This window comes from Chiloscyllium punctatum, chromosome 36 (genome assembly GCF_047496795.1).
Source record: "Chiloscyllium punctatum isolate Juve2018m chromosome 36, sChiPun1.3, whole genome shotgun sequence".
NCBI lineage: Eukaryota > Metazoa > Chordata > Chondrichthyes > Orectolobiformes > Hemiscylliidae > Chiloscyllium > Chiloscyllium punctatum.
In genome coordinates, this window is record NC_092774.1 from 63,941,269 (window position 1) to 63,964,498 (window position 23,230).

At 46.7% G+C, this 23,230-nt stretch overlaps 1 protein-coding gene, 1 long non-coding RNA gene and 4 other non-coding genes across 6 annotated transcripts in view; 1 reads left to right on the forward strand and 5 right to left on the reverse strand.

Moving 5' to 3' along the window:
- The window catches only part of LOC140460597 (uncharacterized), a 621,333-nt gene that overhangs the window by 97,311 nt on the left and 500,792 nt on the right, over positions 1-23,230 (forward strand). The window lies entirely within an intron of this gene.
- Positions 1-23,230, reverse strand: part of LOC140460600 (uncharacterized) — a 163,620-nt gene that overhangs the window by 69,350 nt on the left and 71,040 nt on the right. The gene's annotated exons all lie outside the window — the stretch shown is intronic.
- On the reverse strand, positions 4,113-4,186 carry trnan-guu (transfer RNA asparagine (anticodon GUU)). The gene has a single exon. It is a non-coding gene; the product is annotated as a tRNA-Asn (tRNA).
- On the reverse strand, positions 7,450-7,523 carry trnan-guu (transfer RNA asparagine (anticodon GUU)). The gene has a single exon. It is a non-coding gene; the product is annotated as a tRNA-Asn (tRNA).
- On the reverse strand, positions 10,787-10,860 carry trnan-guu (transfer RNA asparagine (anticodon GUU)). Its single transcript has one exon. It is a non-coding gene; the product is annotated as a tRNA-Asn (tRNA).
- Positions 14,125-14,198, reverse strand: trnan-guu (transfer RNA asparagine (anticodon GUU)). Its single transcript has one exon. It is a non-coding gene; the product is annotated as a tRNA-Asn (tRNA).

Genomic DNA, 23,230 nt, shown 5'->3' on the forward strand with positions numbered 1-23,230 from the left:
GTGGGTCAGGGCAACCCTGCATCGGGAAGCACTGAGATGGCCAACCACTATCAGTTAACATGGGGAACACATCGCCACATTCCGTAGCCTCGAGGCAAACTTCCCGTCCTTCTGCTTAAAGTTCAAGAGCCCTCAGACCGAAATTCCCCAGGTACGTTTGGAAGAACTTTTTCCAGGTGTCCGCAAAGTACATCTATGAGCAATTTGTTAAAGTTTGAATTTTGCGAGTGTTGAAATTATGTGCTTTTCAGTGAAATCACAGTTCGAAAAAACAGAATGTGGGAATTTAGACAGAGTTTATATTTGCGCGTCGGCGATATGTCTGCGGGTGCGTGATGGGAGCATCCCCCAGAAGGGAAACCATCTCTCCTATTCACTTAATGTCCTCTTTAGCAGCTTTCCCGTATAACGGCGCACTGTTCTGCACCTCGCCTACTCATCTGCTTCCCAAAACACTTCGACATAAATATTTCACATACTGGCCCAATGTGCACATTTGAGATGACACACTCGTGGAGGTCTGCGTGGTCTTCTCCTGTTCTCTGTTGAGGAGGGCAATGCTTGTAACTGGTCACTCAGGTGTCAGAGAAAAGTTTCGAACCAAAAGGGTTTAATTTTCTGCCAGTTGAAAGGGCCCGGTTCCTGGAGACGGGACAAACGGAAGCAAGGAGACAGAATGAGAAGCAGCTGTTCTGGAAATTGTTTGTCTGACCCCATTAAAAGCACATAACCCAAGCCAAGGAGGAGCAGCTAACACACCGCCCCTGGGTGGGCTCGAAGCACCAACTTTTCAGTTAACAGCCGAATGCGCTGGCCAATCGCGCCACAGAGAGAGGCAACGATAAAAGACCATCGCTTAGGGGAGGCTATTAGTGAATTCAAAGTTGAAGCCTGCCCCGCCTAGAATTAAAACTGTGGTCTATCAGTCTTAATTTTCATAAATAAAGCCTGGGACATTAATTGTGGAGACACTGGGGACAGTCTGATCCCACTCTCTGCAGACACATGCATGTAACGAGGAACTAGCTTTCTTACTCCGGGGCCGTCGCCCTTCGAGCCTTTCAGTGTTTTGCCTGTTCCTGAGTTCTCTCATTGGCTCGCAGGGGAGAAAGGGTTTGAATTCCTGACGTGCAAGAACAACAATTCTTTCAATGTCTCAGATCAGTTCATGTGCCGAGAACATCAGAGTCAATCTCCCGGCCTCTTCAACAAGGGGACGGTGTCTGGACTGTCGGACAGGTCATCTTTCATTCTCCTCTAAATCCGCTTCCCAAAGTGTTTCTAAAGGTTCACAAAGCTGGAGACTGGGATTTCTGTTTTGCTTCATGAACATTTTTCAATTTCCGAACTGACAATATTTTGCCAAAATCTCTTCCCAATTGTACGCCTTGCCTCATGTCCAGGGATGAGGAATTTCCATTTTGGGGAGACATTCCCAAGGTTGAGAATGTTCGCTTTGGAGTAAAGAAGGATAACTGGAGATTTCCTGGGGCTGTTGGTCATGATGGGAGAAGAAGCGGTGGGAATGGGCAGATTAATGATCAGAAGAACCAATTGCCACTGACCAGAGTCAGTTGACTGAGGACAGGGATTGAAGTTCTTGAATGAAAAGCAGCACTTGTGCCGAATAAACATAGAGAATACTGCAGAAAGCCAACGGGTCGAGCAGCATCTGTGGAAAGGGAAACAGAGCTGACGTTGTGAGTCTGGTACGTTGTTTGTTCAGAACCCGAGTTTCCTGCATGGCAATCAATTCCCAGACATGAGAAAACGGGTCTTTATTGAGACGGGTTTTGTGAAGTTTGAGCGATAATGCAACCAACAGGAAGTCATTTAAAATCGCCAGCGAAGAAAGCATAGCCAGCAGGTTACCACCCTGGGCGGGGAGCCCCAAATGATCTCTACGCCAACACCTTAAGTGTTCGGCCACAACTACACGCCCAAAGTAGAGGTCTAAACTTTCTCATGGAATAGTTCTAACAGGAAAGGTGAGTATTGGGCTTGTCCTGTCCGCGCCATAGCCCCAACGTTTCCTGTTCCCCTGGATTTGATCAGGACAGAGGAGGCTGATGGGAGATCGAATTGAACTAAACACATTGATGAGAGATAGAGCGGCTGGGAAGGATCCATTCCCATGCGTAGAGAGATTAATAATCAGGGCCGAAAATAAGGAGCCACTTCAAGAAATTTGGGGTTCATTCAGCAAAGCTCATGTAGAACTGTTCACAGAAAATTGTGATGAAAGTCTCTCGAGTTATTTTGATGAGAAGTGTTGATGATGCTAATACAATCGATAGGATGAACGTAGATTGGTCAATGTATTTGGTGACAGTTCTGTTCTAGCCCTGTGAGCGAAACCTGGATCTGAAGGAGCATAAGGGACATTAACAACATCGATCTGAAATTGGACACGTGACAAGAAACAGAGCCATCATTAACAGTTGGCTTTTGAACTGGAGAAGGTTTCTCGTGAAATTAGCTTGAGGCTTGAGGTATGCAAGGTCAAGACAATTTAGGTAAAACATGGAAACACTATCCTCATTAGCAGACAGTGAAAGGAATACAAGACACAAATTAAACATTTTCGACAAGTGATACAGGGAACTGGGAAGATAAGTATTAGAAACTGGCAACAACAAAGTTCTGCAGCACAACACTGACATTCAAAGACCGAAAACATCCAGGTCCTGATTAATCAGATGGCATTGTGGTGCTTTTCTGCAAAACATCTACTTGCAATGTCCTACAAAAGAGTGACAAAACCCATCGCTGTCAGCCTAGGATAGAAAATCCGAAGGGATGAACGTTTGCTGATTTTCTGAAGATTCACAGAGCTTAGACGGGGTTTTGGTGATTGTTTCTTTTCCACTCCCAGGAGCCGCAGTGGTTGAGGCGTTGAGTTGGGGAGAATAAAATGTGCCTGTAAACAGCGTGTGGGGCTATTTCAGCTTCCCCTCATCTGACTGCGCTGTGAGTTGACTCAGATGTTCTCAGGGACATTTACTGACGCGAGACAGTGTAAGGATTCTCATTCCCGCAGATCGGGAATTCAAACCGTATGCCGGCTTCAGGACAATGAGAAAGATTAATTGGGGTGTGTGAACAAGCTGTGAGCTGCACTTCAAACAGGTAGGTGGAGTTTGGTGCGCCAGTCCCTGTGCGCATCCAACGCCACCATGCTGCAGAGTTCTGACGCCAACACGGACATGCGCAGCAATGGTAACATTCACAAGGTGAACAACCAAAGATAATCACCGTCACTGATTCCCTTCCATAGGTCCAACTTTGTGAAGCAGTATCTTTCACTGGCAAAGGAAACGCCTTTGTCCACAGGTACCTGCTTCATTTCGATCACGATTTCAAGCCCCTCACTCTTCTAGTCTCATTTCCAAACACTTTGCTCATAGCCTCCAAAGAAGCTCTGAGGGTATCTGCTTGTTCCACCCGAACAGGCAGTGGGTTGTAGATTCCCACCAGTCCTAATTTTAGTGAAATGTTTTTCCCCCTCCACTGATTTGAATCTTAAAGAAGAAGCGGGGGAGCAAGCTCCCTTTCTTTTTGACGACATTTCTCATTTTGTACTCGGCAGGGTTCACACCTGCGTGGGGAAGCCGCAATGGATTTCAAGTCCATCGCATCAACCACTCGGCCCACGATTCAGTACCACACTGACAGTTTGACTTCCAAGGTTGTCTGCCTGTGGAGCTGAGAAAGAGTGAATCATCGCAGAGTTTGTTTGACTCCAATCACTTCGCAGTGATTCGAAAGGGTTAAATATCTGCACATGGTGTTTGCAGATATTTCGGTGTTTCTCCCGAAAAGATGAAATGAACTTTCAGTGAGAAATTGCAGGAGGAACTCAGCAGGGCAGGCAACATCTGTGGAAAGAGAAACAGAGGCAACATTTCAGAATTTTGTTTGCGCCGACAGGTACTGTCAAACCTGTTGATTTTCTGTTTGGGTCTCGTCTTCTCAGCATACGCAGTCCCTTAGGTTAGACATGAAGTCAACTCGCAACCCCCCTGTGTGACGAAGATTTCCGTTTGGGGAACATTTTCCTGACCCCATTAAAAGCGCACAGCTTCGAAGCCAAAGGAGAGCAGCGAACACACCGCCCCTGGGTGGGCTCGAACCACCAACCTTTCGGTTAACAGCCGAACGCGCTGACCAATTGCGCCACAGAGACAGGCGCAGATGGGGGCGGCACCATCGCTTAGTGATTTTATAATTCAGCCTCCCCGCCAAGAATTACAATTGTCGTCTATCAGTTTAACTTTTCCATAATCAAGCCTGGGAGATGCATTCTGGAGATACCGGGGGCTGTCTGCAGACACATCCATGTCACGAGGAACTAGCTTTCTTACTCCGGGGCCGTCGCCCTTCGAGCCTTTCAGTGTTTTGCCTGTTCCCGAGTTCTCTCATTGGCTCGGAGGCGAGAAGGGGTTTGAATTCCTGATATGCAGGAACGACAATTCTTTCAATGTCTCAGATCAGTTCGTGTGCCGAGAACATCAGAATCAACCTCCCGGCCTCTTCAACAAGGGGACGGTGTCTGGACTGTCGGACAGGTCATCTTTCATTCTCCTCCAAATCCGCTTCCCAAAGTGTTTCTAAAGGTTCACAAAGCTGGAGACTGGGATTTCTGTTTTGCTTCATGAACATTTGAACATTTTTCCATTTCCAAACTGACAATATTTTGCCAAAATCTCTTCCCAATTGTACGCCTTGTCTCATGTCCAGGGATGAGGAATTTCCATTTTGGGGAGACATTCCCAAGGTTGAGAATGTTCGCTTTGGAGCAAACAAGGATAACTGGAGATTTCCTGGGGCTGTTGGTAATGATGGGAGAAGAAGCGGTGGGAATGGGCAGATTAATGATCAGAAGAACCAATTGCCACTGACCAGAGTCAGTTACCAGAGGACAGGGATTGAAGTTCTTGAATGAAAAGCAGCACTTGTGCCTAATAAACACAGAGAATACTGCAGAAAGCCAACAGGTCGAGCAGCATCTGTGGAAAGGTAAACAGAGCTGACGTTGTGAGTCTGATACGTTGTTTGTTCAGAACCCGAGTTTCCTGCATGGCAATCAATTCCCAGACATGAGAAAACGGGTCTTTATTGAGACGGGTTTTGTGAAGTTTGAGCGATAATGCAACCAACAGGAAGTTATTTAAAATCGCCAGCGAAGAAAGCATAGCCAGCAGGTTACCACCCTGGGCGGGGAGCCCCAAATGATCTCTACGCCAACACCTTAAGTGTTCGGCCACAACTACACGCCCAAAGTTGTGCTCTAAACTTTCTCATGGAATAGTTCTAACAGGAAAGGTGAGTATTGGGCTTGTCCTGTCCGCGCCATAGTCCCAACGTTTCCTGTTCCCCTGGATTTGATCAGGACAGAGGAGGCTGATGGGAGATCGAATTGAACTACACACATTGATGAGAGATAGAGCGGCTGGGAAGGATCCATTCCCATGCGTAGAGAGATTAATAATCAGGACCGAAAATAAGGAGCCACTTCAAGAAATTTGGGGTTCATTCAGCAAAGCTCATGTAGAACTGTTCACAGAAAATTGTGATGAAAGTCTCTCGAGTTATTATGATGAGAAGTGTTGATGATGCTAATACAATCGATAGGATGAACGTAGATTGGTCAATGTATTTGGTGACAGTTCTGTTCTAGCCCTGTGAGCGAAACCTGGATCTGAAGGAGTAGAAGGGACATTAACAACATCGATCTGAAATTGGACACGTGACAAGGAACAGAGCCATCATTAACAGTTGGCTTTTGAACTGGAGAGGGTTTCTCGTGATATTAGCTTGAGGCTTGAGGTATGCAAGGTCAAGACAATTTAGGTAAAACATGGAAACACTATCCTCATTAGCAGACAGTGAAAGGATTACAAGACACAAATTAAACATTTTCGATAAGTGATACAGGGAACTGGGAAGATAAGTATTAGAAACTGGCAACAACAAAGTTCTGCAGCACAACACTGACATTCAAAGACCGAAAACATCCAGGTCCTGATTAATCAGATGGCATTGTGGTGCTTTTCTGCAAAACATCTACTTGCAATGTCCTACAAAAGAGTGACAAAACCCATCGCTGTCAGCCTAGGATAGAAAATCCGAAGGGATGAACGTTTGCTGATTTTCTGAAGATTCACAGAGCTTAGACGGGGTTTTGGTGATTGTTTCTTTTCCACTCCCAGGAGCCGCAGTGGTTGAGGCGTTGAGTTGGGGAGAATAAGATGTGCCCGTAAACAGCGTGTGGGGCTATTTCAGCTTCCCCTCATCTGACTGCGCTGGGAGTTGACTCAGATGTTCTCAGGGACATTTACTGACGCGAGACAGTGTAAGGATTCTCATTCCCGTAGGTCGGGAATTCAAACCGTACGCCGGCTTCAGGACAATGAGAAAGATTAATTGGGGTGTGGGAACAAGCTGTGAGCTGCATTTCAAACAGGTAGGTGGAGTTTGGTGCGCCAGTCCCTGTGCGCATCCAACGCCACCATGCTGCAGAGTTCTGACGCCAACACGGACATGCGCAGCAATGGGAACATTCACAAGGTGAACAACCAAATATAATCACCGTCACTGATTCCCTTCCACAGGCCCAACTTTGTGAAGCAGTATCTTTCACTGGCAAAGGAAACACCTTTGTCCACAGGTACCTGCTTCATTTCGATCACGATTTCAAGCCCCTCACTCTTCTAGTCTCATTTCCAAACACTTTGCTCATAGCCTCCAAAGAAGCTCTGAGGGTATCTGCTTGTTCCACCCGAACAGGCAGTGGGTTGCAGATTCCCACCAGTCCCAATTTGAGTGAAATGTTTTTCCCCCTCCACTGATTTGAATCTTAAAGAAGAAGCGGGGGAGCAAACTCCCTTTCTTTTCGACGACACTTCTCATTTTGTCCTCGGCAGGGTTCACACCTGCGTGGGGAAGCCGCAATGGATTTCAAGTCCATCGCATCAACCACTCGGCCCACGATTCAGTACCACACTGACAGTTTGACTTCCAAGGTTGTCTGCCTGTGGAGCTGAGAAAGAGTGAATCATCGCAGAGTTTGTTTGACTCCAATCACTTCGCAGTGATTCGAAAGGGTTAAATATCTGCACATGGTGTTTGCAGATATTTCGGTGTTTCTCCCGAAAAGATGAAATGAACTTTCAGTGAGAAATTGCAGGAGGAACTCAGCAGGGCAGGCAACATCTGTGGAAAGAGAAACAGAGGCAACATTTCAGAATTTTGTTTGCGCCGACAGGTACTGTCAAACCTGTTGATTTTCTGTTTGGGTCTCGTCTTCTCAGCATACGCAGTCCCTTAGGTTAGACATGAAGTCAACTCGCAACCCCCCTGTGTGACGAAGATTTCCGTTTGGGGAACATTTTCCTGACCCCATTAAAAGCGCACAGCTTCGAAGCCAAAGGAGAGCAGCGAACACACCGCCCCTGGGTGGGCTCGAACCACCAACCTTTCGGTTAACAGCCGAACGCGCTGACCAATTGCGCCACAGAGACAGGCGCAGATGGGGGCGGCACCATCGCTTAGTGATTTTATAATTCAGCCTCCCCGCCAAGAATTACAATTGTCGTCTATCAGTTTAACTTTTCCATAATCAAGCCTGGGAGATGCATTCTGGAGATACCGGGGGCTGTCTGCAGACACATCCATGTCACGAGGAACTAGCTTTCTTACTCCGGGGCCGTCGCCCTTCGAGCCTTTCAGTGTTTTGCCTGTTCCCGAGTTCTCTCATTGGCTCGGAGGCGAGAAGGGGTTTGAATTCCTGATATGCAGGAACGACAATTCTTTCAATGTCTCAGATCAGTTCGTGTGCCGAGAACATCAGAATCAACCTCCCGGCCTCTTCAACAAGGGGACGGTGTCTGGACTGTCGGACAGGTCATCTTTCATTCTCCTCCAAATCCGCTTCCCAAAGTGTTTCTAAAGGTTCACAAAGCTGGAGACTGGGATTTCTGTTTTGCTTCATGAACATTTGAACATTTTTCCATTTCCAAACTGACAATATTTTGCCAAAATCTCTTCCCAATTGTACGCCTTGTCTCATGTCCAGGGATGAGGAATTTCCATTTTGGGGAGACATTCCCAAGGTTGAGAATGTTCGCTTTGGAGCAAACAAGGATAACTGGAGATTTCCTGGGGCTGTTGGTAATGATGGGAGAAGAAGCGGTGGGAATGGGCAGATTAATGATCAGAAGAACCAATTGCCACTGACCAGAGTCAGTTACCAGAGGACAGGGATTGAAGTTCTTGAATGAAAAGCAGCACTTGTGCCTAATAAACACAGAGAATACTGCAGAAAGCCAACAGGTCGAGCAGCATCTGTGGAAAGGTAAACAGAGCTGACGTTGTGAGTCTGATACGTTGTTTGTTCAGAACCCGAGTTTCCTGCATGGCAATCAATTCCCAGACATGAGAAAACGGGTCTTTATTGAGACGGGTTTTGTGAAGTTTGAGCGATAATGCAACCAACAGGAAGTTATTTAAAATCGCCAGCGAAGAAAGCATAGCCAGCAGGTTACCACCCTGGGCGGGGAGCCCCAAATGATCTCTACGCCAACACCTTAAGTGTTCGGCCACAACTACACGCCCAAAGTAGAGGTCTAAACTTTCTCATGGAATAGTTCTAACAGGAAAGGTGAGTATTGGGCTTGTCCTGTCCGCGCCATAGTCCCAACGTTTCCTGTTCCCCTGGATTTGATCAGGACAGAGGAGGCTGATGGGAGATCGAATTGAACTACACACATTGATGAGAGATAGAGCGGCTGGGAAGGATCCATTCCCATGCGTAGAGAGATTAATAATCAGGGCCGAAAATAAGGAGCCACTTCAAGAAATTTGGGGTTCATTCAGCAAAGCTAATGTATGACTGTTCACAGAAAATTGTGATGAAAGTCTCTCGAGTTATTATGATGAGAAGTGTTGATGATGCTAATACAATCGATAGGATGAACGTAGATTGGTCAATGTATTTGGTGACAGTTCTGTTCTAGCCCTGTGAGCGAAACCTGGATCTGAAGGAGTAGAAGGGACATTAACAACATCGATCTGAAATTGGACACGTGACAAGGAACAGAGCCATCATTAACAGTTGGCTTTTGAACTGGAGAGGGTTTCTCGTGATATTAGCTTGAGGCTTGAGGTATGCAAGGTCAAGACAATTTAGGTAAAACATGGAAACACTATCCTCATTAGCAGACAGTGAAAGGATTACAAGACACAAATTAAACATTTTCGATAAGTGATACAGGGAACTGGGAAGATAAGTATTAGAAACTGGCAACAACAAAGTTCTGCAGCACAACACTGACATTCAAAGACCGAAAACATCCAGGTCCTGATTAATCAGATGGCATTGTGGTGCTTTTCTGCAAAACATCTACTTGCAATGTCCTACAAAAGAGTGACAAAACCCATCGCTGTCAGCCTAGGATAGAAAATCCGAAGGGATGAACGTTTGCTGATTTTCTGAAGATTCACAGAGCTTAGACGGGGTTTTGGTGATTGTTTCTTTTCCACTCCCAGGAGCCGCAGTGGTTGAGGCGTTGAGTTGGGGAGAATAAGATGTGCCCGTAAACAGCGTGTGGGGCTATTTCAGCTTCCCCTCATCTGACTGCGCTGGGAGTTGACTCAGATGTTCTCAGGGACATTTACTGACGCGAGACAGTGTAAGGATTCTCATTCCCGCAGGTCGGGAATTCAAACCGTACGCCGGCTTCAGGACAATGAGAAAGATTAATTGGGGTGTGTGAAGAAGCTGTGAGCTGCATTTCAAACAGGTAGGTGGAGTTTGGTGCGCCAGTCCCTGTGCGCATCCAACGCCACCATGCTGCAGAGTTCTGACGCCAACACGGACATGCGCAGCAATGGGAACATTCACAAGGTGAACAACCAAATATAATCACCGTCACTGATTCCCTTCCACAGGCCCAACTTTGTGAAGCAGTATCTTTCACTGGCAAAGGAAACACCTTTGTCCACAGGTACCTGCTTCATTTCGATCACGATTTCAAGCCCCTCACTCTTCTAGTCTCATTTCCAAACACTTTGCTCATAGCCTCCAAAGAAGCTCTGAGGGTATCTGCTTGTTCCACCCGAACAGGCAGTGGGTTGCAGATTCCCACCAGTCCCAATTTGAGTGAAATGTTTTTCCCCCTCCACTGATTTGAATCTTAAAGAAGAAGCGGGGGAGCAAACTCCCTTTCTTTTCGACGACACTTCTCATTTTGTCCTCGGCAGGGTTCACACCTGCGTGGGGAAGCCGCAATGGATTTCAAGTCCATCGCATCAACCACTCGGCCCACGATTCAGTACCACACTGACAGTTTGACTTCCAAGGTTGTCTGCCTGTGGAGCTGAGAAAGAGTGAATCATCGCAGAGTTTGTTTGACTCCAATCACTTCGCAGTGATTCGAAAGGGTTAAATATCTGCACATGGTGTTTGCAGATATTTCGGTGTTTCTCCCGAAAAGATGAAATGAACTTTCAGTGAGAAATTGCAGGAGGAACTCAGCAGGGCAGGCAACATCTGTGGAAAGAGAATGAGAGGCAACATTTCAGAATTTTGTTTGCTCCGACAGGTACTGTCAAACCTGTTGATTTTCTGTTTGGGTCTCGTCTTCTCAGCATACGCAGTCCCTTAGGTAAGACATGAAGTCAACTCGCAACCCCCCTGTGTGGAGAAGATTTCCGTTTGGGGAACATTCTCCTGACCCCATTAAAAGCGCACAGCTTCGAAGCCAAAGGAGAGCAGCGAACACACCGCCCCTGGGTGGGCTCGAACCACCAACCTTTCGGTTAACAGCCGAACGCGCTGACCAATTGCGCCACAGAGACAGGCGCTGATGGGGGCGGCACCATCGCTTAGTGATTTTATAATTCAGCCTCCCCGCCAAGAATTACAATTGTCGTCTATCAGTTTAACTTTTCCATAATCAAGCCTGGGAGATGCATTCTGGAGATACCGGGGGCTGTCTGCAGACACATCCATGTCACGAGGAACTAGCTTTCTTACTCCGGGGCCGTCGCCCTTCGAGCCTTTCAGTGTTTTGCCTGTTCCCGAGTTCTCTCATTGGCTCGGAGGCGAGAAGGGGTTTGAATTCCTGATGTGCACCAACGACAATTCTTTCAATGTCTCAGATCAGTTCGTGTGCCGAGAACATCAGAATCAACCTCCCGGCCTCTTCAACAAGGGGACGGTGTCTGGACTGTCGGACAGGTCATCTTTCATTCTCCTCCAAATCCGCTTCCCAAAGTGTTTCTAAAGGTTCACAAAGCTGGAGACTGGGATTTCTGTTTTGCTTCATGAACATTTGAACATTTTTCCATTTCCTAACTGACAATATTTTGCCAAAATCTCTTCCCAATTGTACGCCTTGTCTCATGTCCAGGGATGAGGAATTTCCATTTTGGGGAGACATTCCCAATGTTGAGAATGTTCGCTTTGGAGCAAACAAGGATAACTGGAGATTTCCTGGGGCTGTTGGTAATGATGGGAGAAGAAGCGTTGGGAATGGGCAGATTAATGATCAGAAGAACCAATTGCCACTGACCAGAGTCAGTTACCAGAGGACAGGGATTGAAGTTCTTGAATGAAAAGCAGCACTTGTGCCTAATAAACACAGAGAATACTGCAGAAAGCCAACAGGTCGAGCAGCATCTGTGGAAAGGTAAACAGAGCTGACGTTGTGAGTCTGATACGTTGTTTGTTCAGAACCCGAGTTTCCTGCATGGCAATCAATTCCCAGACATGAGAAAACGGGTCTTTATTGAGACGGGTTTTGTGAAGATTGAGCGATAATGCAACCAACAGGAAGTTATTTAAAATCGCCAGCGAAGAAATCATAGCCAGCAGGTTACCACCCTGGGCGGGGAGCCCCAAATGATCTCTACGCCAACACCTTAAGTGTTCGGCCACAACTACACGCCCAAAGTTGAGGTCTAAACTTTCTCATGGAATAGTTCTAACAGGAGAGGTGAGTATTGGGCTTGTCCTGTCCGCGCCATAGCCCCAACGTTTCCTGTTCCCCTGGATTTGATCAGGACAGAGGAGGCTGATGGGAGATCGAATTGAACTACACACATTGATGAGAGATAGAGCGGCTGGGAAGGATCCATTCCCATGCGGAGAGAGATTAATAATCAGGGCCGAAAATAAGGAGCCACTTCAAGAAATTTGGGGTTCATTCAACAAAGCTAATGTAGAACTGTTCACAGAAAATTGTGATGAAAGTCTCTCGAGTTATTATGATGAGAAGTGTTGATGATGCTAATACAATCGATAGGATGAACGTAGATTGGTCAATGTATTTGGTGACAGTTCTGTTCTAGCCCTGTGAGCGAAACCTGGATCTGAAGGAGTAGAAGGGACATTAACAACATCGATCTGAAATTGGACACGTGACAAGGAACAGAGCCATCATTAACAGTTGGCTTTTGAACTGGAGAGGGTTTCTCGTGATATTAGCTTGAGGCTTGAGGTATGCAAGGTCAAGACAATTTAGGTAAAACATGGAAACACTATCCTCATTAGCAGACAGTGAAAGGATTACAAGACACAAATTAAACATTTTCGACAAGTGATACAGGGAACTGGGAAGATAAGTATTAGAAACTGGCAACAACAAAGTTCTGCAGCACAACACTGACATTCAAAGACCGAAAACATCCAGGTCCTGATTAATCAGATGGCATTGTGGTGCTTTTCTGCAAAACATCTACTTGCAATGTCCTATAAAAGAGTGACAAAACCCATCGCTGTCAGCCTAGGATAGAAAATCCGAAGGGATGAACGTTTGCTGATTTTCTGAAGATTCACAGAGCTTAGACGGGGTTTTGGTGATTGTTTCTTTTCCACTCCCAGGAGCCGCAGTGGTTGAGGCGTTGAGTTGGGGAGAATAAGATGTGCCCGTAAACAGCGTGTGGGGCTATTTCAGCTTCCCCTCATCTGACTGCGCTGGGAGTTGACTCAGATGTTCTCAGGGACATTTACTGACGCGAGACAGTGTAAGGATTCTCATTCCCGCAGGTCGGGAATTCAAACCGTACGCCGGCTTCAGGACAATGAGGAAGATTAATTGGGGTGTGTGAACAAGCTGTGAGCTGCATTTCAAACAGGTAGGTGGAGTTTGGTGCGCCAGTCCCTGTGCGCATCCAACGCCACCATGCTGCAGAGTTCTGACGCCAACACGGACATGCGCAGCAATGGGAACATTCACAAGGTGAACAACCAAAGATAATCACCGTCACTGATTCCCTTCCACAGGCCCAACTTTGTGAAGCAGTATCTTTCACTGGCAAAGGAAACGCCTTTGTCCACAGGTACCTGCTTCATTTCGATCACGATTTCAAGCCCCTCACTCTTCTCGTCTCATTTCCAAACACTTTGCTCATAGCCTCCAAAGAAGCTCTGAGGGTATCTGCTTGTTCCACCCGAACAGGCAGTGGGTTGCAGATTCCCACCAGTCCCAATTTGAGTGAAATGTTGTTCCCCCTCCACTGATTTGAATCTTAAAGAAGAAGCCGGGGAGCAAACTCCCTTTCTTTTCGACGACTCTTCTCATTTTGTACTCGGCAGGGTTCACACCTGCGTGGGGAAGCCGCAATGGATTTCAAGTCCATCGCATCAACCACTCGGCCCACGATTCAGTACCACACTGACAGTTTGACTTCCCAGGTCTGTCTGCCTGTGGAGCTGAGAAAGAGTGAATCATCGCAGAGTTTGTTTGACTCCAATCACTTCGCAGTGATTCGAAAGGGTTAAATATCTGCACAATGTGTTTGCAGATATTTCGGTGTTTCTCCCGAAAAGATGAAATGAACTTTCAGTGAGAAATTGCAGGAGGAACTCAGCAGGGCAGGCAACATCTGTGGAAAGAGAATGAGAGACAACATTTCAGAATTTTGTTTGCTCCGACAGGTACTGTCAAACCTGTTGATTTTCTGTTTGGGTCTCGTCTTCTCAGCAGACGCAGTCCCTTAGGTAAGACATGAAGTCAACTCGCAACCCCCCTGTGTGGAGAAGATTTCCGTTTGGGGAACATTCTCCTGACCCCATTAAAAGCGCACGGCTTCGAAGCCAAAGGAGAGCAGCGAACACACCGCCCCTGGGTGGGCTCGAACCACCAACCTTTCAGTTAACAGCCGAACGCGCTGACCAATTGCGCCACAGAGACAGGCGCAGATGTGGGTGGCACCATCGCTTAGTGATTTTATAATTCAGCCTCCCCGCCAAGAATTACAATTGTCGTCTATCAGTTTAACTTTTCCATAATCAAGCCTGGGAGATGCATTCTGGAGATACCGGGGGCTGTCTGCAGACACATCCATGTCACGAGGAACTAGCTTTCTTACTCCGGGGCCGTCGCCCTTCGAGCCTTTCAGTGTTTTGCCTGTTCCCGAGTTCTCTCATTGGCTCGGAGGCGAGAAGGGGTTTGAATTCCTGATGTGCACGAACGACAATTCTTTCAATGTCTCAGATCAGTTCGTGTGCCGAGAACATCAGAATCAACCTCCCGGCCTCTTCAACAAGGGGACAGTGTCTGGACTGTCGGACAGGTCATCTTTCATTCTCCTCCAAATCCGCTTCCCAAAGTGTTTCGAAAGGTTCACAAAGCTGGAGACTGGGATTTCTGTTTTGCTTCATGAACATTTGAACATTTTTCCATTTCCTAACTGACAATAATTTGCCAAAATCTCTTCCCAATTGTACGCCTTGTCTCATGTCCAGGGATGAGGAATTTCCATTTTGGGGAGACATTCCCAAGGTTGAGAATGTTAGCTTTGGAGCAAACAAGGATAACTGAGGATTTCCTGGGGCTGTTGGTAATGATGGGAGAAGAAGCGTTGGGAATGGGCAGATTAATGATCAGAAGAACCAATTGCCACTGACCAGAGTCAGTTACCAGAGGACAGGGATTGAAGTTCTTGAATGAAAAGCAGCACTTGTGCCTAATAAACACAGAGAATACTGCAGAAAGCCAACAGGTCGAGCAGCATCTGTGGAAAGGTAAACAGAGCTGACGTTGTGAGTCTGATACGTTGTTTGTTCAGAACCCGAGTTTCCTGCATGGCAATCAATTCCCAGACATGAGAAAACGGGTCTTTATTGAGACGGGTTTTGTGAAGATTGAGCGATAATGCAACCAACAGGAAGTTATTTAAAATCGCCAGCGAAGAAAGCATAGCCAGCAGGTTACCACCCTGGGCGGGGAGCCCCAAATGATCTCGACGCCAACACCTTAAGTGTTCGGCCACAACTACACGCCCAAAGTTGAGGTCTAAACTTTCTCATGGAATAGTTCTAACAGGAAAGGTGAGTATTGGGCTTGTCCTGTCCGCGCCATAGTCCCAACGTTTCCTGTTCCCCTGGATTTGATCAGGACAGAGGAGGCTGATGGGAGATCGAATTGAACTACACACATTGATGAGAGATAGAGCGGCTGGGAAGGATCCATTCCCATGCGTAGAGAGATTAATAATCAGGGCCGAAAATAAGGAGCCACTTCAAGAAATTTGGGGTTCATTCAGCAAAGCTCATGTAGAACTGTTCACAGAAAATTGTGATGAAAGTCTCTCGAGTTATTTTGATGAGAAGTGTTGATGATGCTAACACAATCGATAGGATGAACGTAGATTGGTCAATGTATTTGGTGACAGTTCTGTTCTAGCCCTGTGAGCGAAACCTGGATCTGAAGGAGTAGAAGGGACATTAACAACATCGATCTGAAATTGGACACGTGACAAGGAACAGAGCCATCATTAACAGTTGGCTTTTGAACTGGAGAGGGTTTCTCGTGAAATTAGCTTGAGGCTTGAGGTATGCAAGGTCAAGAAAATTTCGGTAAAACATGGAAACACTATCCTCATTAGCAGACAGTGAAAGGATTACAAGACACAAATTAAACATTTTCGACAAGTGATACAGGGAACTGGGAAGATAAGTATTAGAAACTGGCAACAACAAAGTTCTGCAGCACAACACTTACATTCAAAGACCGAAAACATCCAGGTCCTGATTAATCAGATGGCATTGTGGTGCTTTTCTGCAAAACATCTACTTGCAATGTCCAACAAAAGAGTGACAAAACCCATCGCTGTCAGCCCAGGATAGAAAATCCGAAGGGATGAACGTTTGCTGATTTTCTGAAGATTCACAGAGCTTAGACGGGGTTTTGGTGATTGTTTCTTTTCCACTGCCAGGAGCCGCAGTGGTTGAGGCGTTGAGTTGGGGAGAATAAATTGTGTCCGTGAACAGCGTGTGGGGCTATTTCAGCTTCCCCTCATCTGACTGCGGTGTGAGTTGACTCAGATGTTCTCAGGGACATTTACTGACGCGAGACAGTGTAAGGATTCTCATTCCCGCAGGTCGGGAATTCAAACCGTACGCCGGCTTCAGAACAATGAGAAAGATTAATTGAGGTGTGTGAACAAGCTGTGAGCTGCATTTCAAACAGGTAGGTGGAGTTTGGTGCGCCAGGCCCTGTGCGCATCTAACGCCAACATGCTGCAGAGTTCTGACGCCAACACGGACATGCGCAGCAATGGGAACATTCATAAGGTGAACAACCAAAGATATTCACCGTCACTGATTCCCTTCCACATTCCCAACTTTGTGAAGCAGTATCTTTCACTGGCAAAGGAAACGCCTTTGTCCACAGGTGCCTGCTTCATTTCGATCACGATTACAAGCTCGTCTGTCTTCTAGTCTCATTTCCAAACACTTTGCTCATAGCCTCCAAAGAAGCTCTGAGGGTATCTGCTTGTTCCACCTGAACAGGCAGTGGGTTGCACATTCCCACCAGTCCCAATTTGAGTGAAATATTTTCCCCCCTCCACTGATTTGAATCTTAAAGAAGAAGCGGGGGAGCAAACTCCCTTTCTTTTCGACGACACTTCTCATTTTGTACTCGGCAGGGTTCACACCTGCGTTGGGAAGCCGCAATGGATTTCAAGTCCATCGCATTAACCACTCAGCCCACGAATACAGAACCACACTGACAGCTTCCTTCCCCTTGTCTGTCTGCCTGTGGAGCTGAGAAAGAGTGCATCATCGCAGAGTTTGTTTGAATCTAATCACGTCACAATGATTCGAAAGGGTTATATATCTGCATACGGCGACTGCAGTTGTTTCATCCCAAAAGATGAAATGAACTTTCAGTAAAAAACAAAACTAGAAATTGCAGGAGAAACTGAGAAGGTCAGGCAACGTCTGTGGAAAGAGAATCAGCGACAACATTTCAGAATTTTGTTTTCTCTGACAGGTACTGTCAAACCTACCGAGTTTCTCTTTTGGTCTCGGCTTCTCAGCAGACGCAGTCCCTTCCGTGAGACATTCATTCAATTCAGAAACCCCTTTGTGGAGAAGATTTCCGTTTGGGGAACATTTTCCTGACCCCATTAAAAGCGCACAGCTTCAGCGTCAGGGCATGTGTGAGCTTGTGGCGCAACGGTAGCGCGTCTGACTCGAGATCCGAAAGTTGCATGTTTGAATTTCAAATGGCTCCATAACGTCGACTCCTTACGTTTCAAATCACGAAAGGAGTCCGTTGACTCCGTGTATCGTTTGGCCAAGTCTTGCCATTTGCGTATAATGAATCTGCCTCTTTGTCAGTTTGGGATTTAGTGACCCCAACCAGTCCCTTTTCAAAAGCGTTCTTCCTAATGTCACTTTTGTTTCTTTTCCTCATGACTTTTAAACTCTGCCGAATTGTTGTCGATCCTTTCAGACGTGGGAACATTTTGACGACATTACTTTCTCTGTCTAGACTTTGCATGACTTGAAAAGCTTCAATCGGGCCAGATTTCAAACTTCTGTCCTCCGAAGAGAGCTCTCCCAAATTTCCAATCGACCCTCATCGCTGACATCCCTCAAACACTGCACCACTCACGTCAACCTCTTCAACGCTATCTCCAATCATTTCACTTCGCTGCTTTCTGTCCCATTGGTTCTCCAGGAAGCCCAACCTCGTTTTACGAAGGTGCTTTTTGAGGAAATTAAACAAGCACTTTCGCACAAGTCATGAAACGCGGGCTCCTCCGGGATTTGAACCCGGGATCTCTCGAACGCCTGCGTCAATGAATACCCAAAGCAACAATCACACCCCGACACCAATAAGCCACACGGCTAGCGCGCTGGCGCCCCTGCCCCCACCCTACCTCTTGAACCAGTTGAGTCTTGCTCAGAGGAAAGTCCAGTTGACATTGAACAGGCTGGGGCTGTTTTCTCTGGAACGTCGGAGGTTGAAGGGTGACTTTATGGAGGTTTATAAAATTATGAGGGGCATGGATAGGATAAATAGGCAAAGCCTTTTCCCTGGGGTCGGGGAGTCAAGAACTAGAGGGCATAGGTTTAGGATGAGAGGAGAAAGATATAAAAGATATCTAAGGGGCAACCTTTTCACGCAGAGGGTGGTGCGTGTATGGAATGAGCTGCCAGAGAAAGTGGCGGAGACTGGTACAATTGCAACATTTCAGAAGCGTTTGGATGGATATATGAATAGGAAGGGTTTGGAGGTATATGGGCCAGGTGCTGGCAGGTGGGACTAGATTGGGGTGGGATATCTGGTCGGCATGGACGGGTTGGACCGAAGGGTCTGTTTCCATGCTGTACATCTCTATGACTGTATGAACAGCTGCTTCTCATTCCGTCTCTCTGCTGCCGTTTGCCCGTCCCCAGGAACCGGGCCCTCTCTACTGCCAGAAGATTAACCCGTTTTCTGTCTAAACTTTTCTCTGACACCGGAGTGACCAGTGACAAGTATTGCCCTCCTCAACATCGGGTACAGAGAACAGGAGAAGACCCCGCAGACCTCCACGGGTGTGGCATCTCAACTCTGCATACTGGGCCTGTGTATCAATATTTACGTCGAAGTTTTTTGGGAAGCAGATGAGAAGGCGAGGTGCACAACAGTGCGCCGTTATACGGGAAAGCTGCTAAAGACGACATTGAGTGAATAGGGAAGATGGTTTCCCTTCTGGGTTATGCTCCCATCGCGCACCGGCAGACATATCGGCGACGAACAAATATTAACTCTGTCTAAATTGCCACATTCTGTTTTTACGAACCGTGATTTCACTCAGAAGCACAATTTACCTGCTCCCTCCTGGATATCCTTCCAGGTGAAGCAGCTCTTTACCTGCACATTTGCTGCTACCTCGTCTCCTGCATTCGCTCGTCCTCGTGACTTTAAATCTCTGCCGAATCACTGTAGATCCTTTCAGGCATGGGAGCATTGTCACAGCATTATTTCCTGTTTCTCGGCCTCTACTGACTTGGAAAACTTCGGTTCTCCGAGGAGAGCTGGCCCAATATTTCAATTTACCTTTATTGCTGACATTCCGCAAACACCGCACCACTCACGTCAACCTGTTCAACGCGATCTCCAACCATTTCACTTCCCTGTTTTCTGCCTCATTCGTATTCGTGGCAGCCCAACCTCGTTTCACGAAGGTGCTTTTTGAGAAAATTAATGGGGCATTTTTGCACAAATCAAGTTAAGCGACGCAGCCTCGTCTGGGATGTGAATCCAGGACCGCACACTAGTCTGCACTGTTAAAGACTCTACCTGGGATCATGCCCCTAGACCAACAAGCCAAACAGCGATTCATTCCTCATCCACCACACACCGCTTGAGCCAGCTGAGACTTGCTTAGTGTCAAATACATTTGACATTGTTCTAAGAATTGCAAGTGACAAAGAGTTTCCAGAACAGCTGCTTCTCATTCTGTCTCCCTGCTGCTGTTTGTCCCGTCCCCAGGAATCGGACTCCTTCCACTGTTTCGAAACTTTTCTCTGACACCAGAATAGCCAGTGACAAGCATTGCCCACCCCAACATAGGATACAGAGAACAGGAGACCACTCAGAGGTTGTCACCTCAACTGTGCACATTGGGCCAGTATATCATGTGAAACATTTATGTCGAAGCTTTTTTGGGAAGCGGAGGCAAGGTGCAGAACAGAGCGCCATTATACGGGAAAGCTGCTAAAGACGACGTTGAATGAATAGGAGAGAATGGTCTCTCTTTTGGGTTATGATCCCAATAAGCACGCGTTGTGCCATTCTCCTGCATTGCTCGGCAGTTTTTCCAGAGAAGTATTCAGCTTTTCATCTGGCGTGTGGCAGGCACGTTTGAGAATGAGGTCAGAAGATCTTCTCTGCTGTCGTGTCATATGCTGTTGTGCAGACATATCGTCAATGTGCAAATATAAACTCTGTCTAAATTCCCACATTCTGTTTTTCGAACTGTGATTTCACTCAGAATCACTAATTTTCAAAACTCACAATATTCAAACTTTAACAAAGTGCTCATAGAAATGATTAGTGAACACCTGGAAGAAATTCTTCCAAACTTACCTGGGGAATTTCGCTTTGAGGGGTTTTGAACTTTAAGTGGAAGGAAGGGAAGTTTGCCTCGAGGCTGTTTAATGTGGAGATGTGTTCTCCATGTAAACTGGTCGGAGTTGACCATCCCAGTGCTTCCCGATGCAGGGCTGTCTGACCCCCAGGGAGGTTTACTTGTAGCAACTGGAGTGAATCCAGAGAGGGAGCAGATTCTGCAAAGGTGCTCAAGTACTTTCTCTCTCTCTTTTAGGTCTTTTCCTTGTGTATTCCCTCAATTTGGCACGTATGCAGTTTGCACCCTGGAAAATGATTGCTTTTTTCCTCATGTTCACGATTAAAAGTGTAGTTTCTCATGGAACTGAGCCGCATTGAAAGGATTGGCATATTGATATATATATGTACACGTATTTAGTTGAAGATTAGATTAGATTTGAATGAAGTTTTCCTCTAAACACACCTAAGCCTATCTGGCTGCATGAGGGATTTCAGGTTTCTGTGTGCTGGGTATTGTGTGATCAGCAGGCATCTGGCAAACTACAGGAACTGCCACCGATGTTATGTTCGTTTAAGTGTACTGCCAATGATCACTTATTTTGTGATTTTTTTTGCAGGAAGACGTGCCGAAAGAAATCTGAAAACAAATGATACATCAACTTCTGACAGAGCCACTTGATTCATTGGGACTTGAATATCAGAAGCCATTCCAATCAAGAAGACATGGTTGCTTTTGTTTGCTTGAGAGATTGTGGGCACTGGTGCGGCAGGAAGAATCCTGAGACACTGAGTGAGGGAGATTCAGTGCGTTGACTGTGAAAAGTGCTTCACACCATTTACTCAGCTTGGGGGTATCAAAGTCTCATCCCTGACGGTGGGGATAGACTATGTCCTCAAACCCAGACCAACACAAGGAAAGCTCCCCCAATGGGGAAACTGTGGGAATGTGGGGACTGAGGGAAAGGATTCCCTTCCCCATCCGTGTTGGAAACCCACAGACGTATTCACTGTGGGGAGAGGCCATTTACCTGCTCGGTGTGCAGGAAGGGCTTCAGTCGGATCAGCCATCTGGAGATGCACGAGTGGGTCCACAAGTGAGAGAAGCCATTCATGTGCCCCATGTACGGAAGAGGGTTCGCTCAGTCAGCTGTACTGCTGACCCACCAGTGGGCCCACACCGGAGAGAGGCCGTTCACCTGTTGTCAGTGCCGGGAGAGCTTCACCTGCTCCTCCCACCTGCGGAGGCACCAGCGCGTTCACGTGCCATCGCAGAGGGGATGGAAGGTGAGATGGCCGAGCGCCGCGAACAACCCAGCTCTGGGGACTCTCAGGTTCGAATCCCGTCGCGGCAGATGGTAGAATTGGGGTTCGGTTAGTAATCTGGACTTCAGAATCTAAGGATGAAACCGTTTTCAGAGGGCAAAAACCCACCTGATTCACTCATGTCCTTTTCAGTGATGGAAACTGCCGTTGCTGGAAAGGATTCACTCAGTCATCCCAGCTGCATGCTTTACCCGGCTGTACGAAGGATCCAGTTACAAATGGGACAACTCAACTGACCAATAATAAAGAAAGTGTGGTGGGAGGAGTGGGGCTGAGGGTGTGCACTTTGAGCTTGAGGTGTTTTTTTTAAGAAAAGCTACTTTTTGTACGCCTTGTGATGTGGAGACCTGAAGCTACATCAAAGTTGGGTCGCAGTAAAGGTTACCTGAACTTACCGTCAGGCTTAAACTCTCATTGAAAGCTGGGAGATCCAACAGTTTCTCATTTCTTTCAGCCACCAGCACCGAGTTTCCAATGTCGTGTCTCAGAAGGAACAGTGAAGGAGTAGATAGTATTGTTCGAAATTGTAATTTTTTTAGGACTGCAGGTTTATTGTTTCATTGACATTGCAAAGTTTACTGGCAACAGTGGGAGGTGCGGGCTGTATTCACTGGGAACAAAGTTTTAAAATGACACAAACACCAGGGTATAGTCCAACAGGTTTATTTGGAAGCACTCGGTTTTGGAGCGCTGTTCCTTCATCAGGTTGCTGTTGAGTAGGATGGTAAGACACAGAATATGTAGCAAAAGATTATAGTGTCATGCAACATAAATGATACATTGAAGAAACCCGATAAGTCTTTCATCTTTTAAAATGGGTTGCAGATTTCGGTTCATTAATCTGTAAATCCCAGAACTTCTTTTTATTAACATTCTCCAGGTAACTAAATGTTTTATAAAGGGAGGTGACACCTGAGTTCAGATAACGCATGAGAGCTGTGAGGTTAGAGTCGTTCTGTATCCCAGCCTTGAGTCAGACATTTTCTATTTCCAAACATATAATCCTGAAAATGCAATTCACCCCAAAGACTTCTATGTGTGAGTGCATTCATGAGACAGAGCGTCTGTGTGTGTGTGTGTGTGTGTGTGTGTGTGTGTGCATGATGGGTAAAGTGTGTGTGTGATGGAGTATAATTGTGTGAGAAGGTGTGTGCCATGGATGAGAGTGTGAGGGGTGTATCAATGTGTGTCTGAGAGAGAGCCCTGTCTATCAGAGAGGGTCTGCACGACCGTATGAGTACTTGTGTGTTTGTGTGTGTGTGTGTGAGAGAGAGAGAGACAGAGAGAGAGAGAGATAGGGTTTGTGTGTATTGTGTAGCTGGGTCTCCTGTCGTGAGACATGAATCCAAGGTTTCAGCTGAGGTCATCCTCGTGTGTTCCAAACCTGTTATCAGCCTCTGCTCGGCCACTAGAAAGGCTTAAGCAGTTGAGCCGTTTCACAACACACACTGGAGAGGGCAAGGTGAAGGGCTTATGTCTGAAACATTGATTCCCCTGCTCCTTGGATGCTGCCTGACCCGCTGTGCTTTTTCAACACCACACTCTCG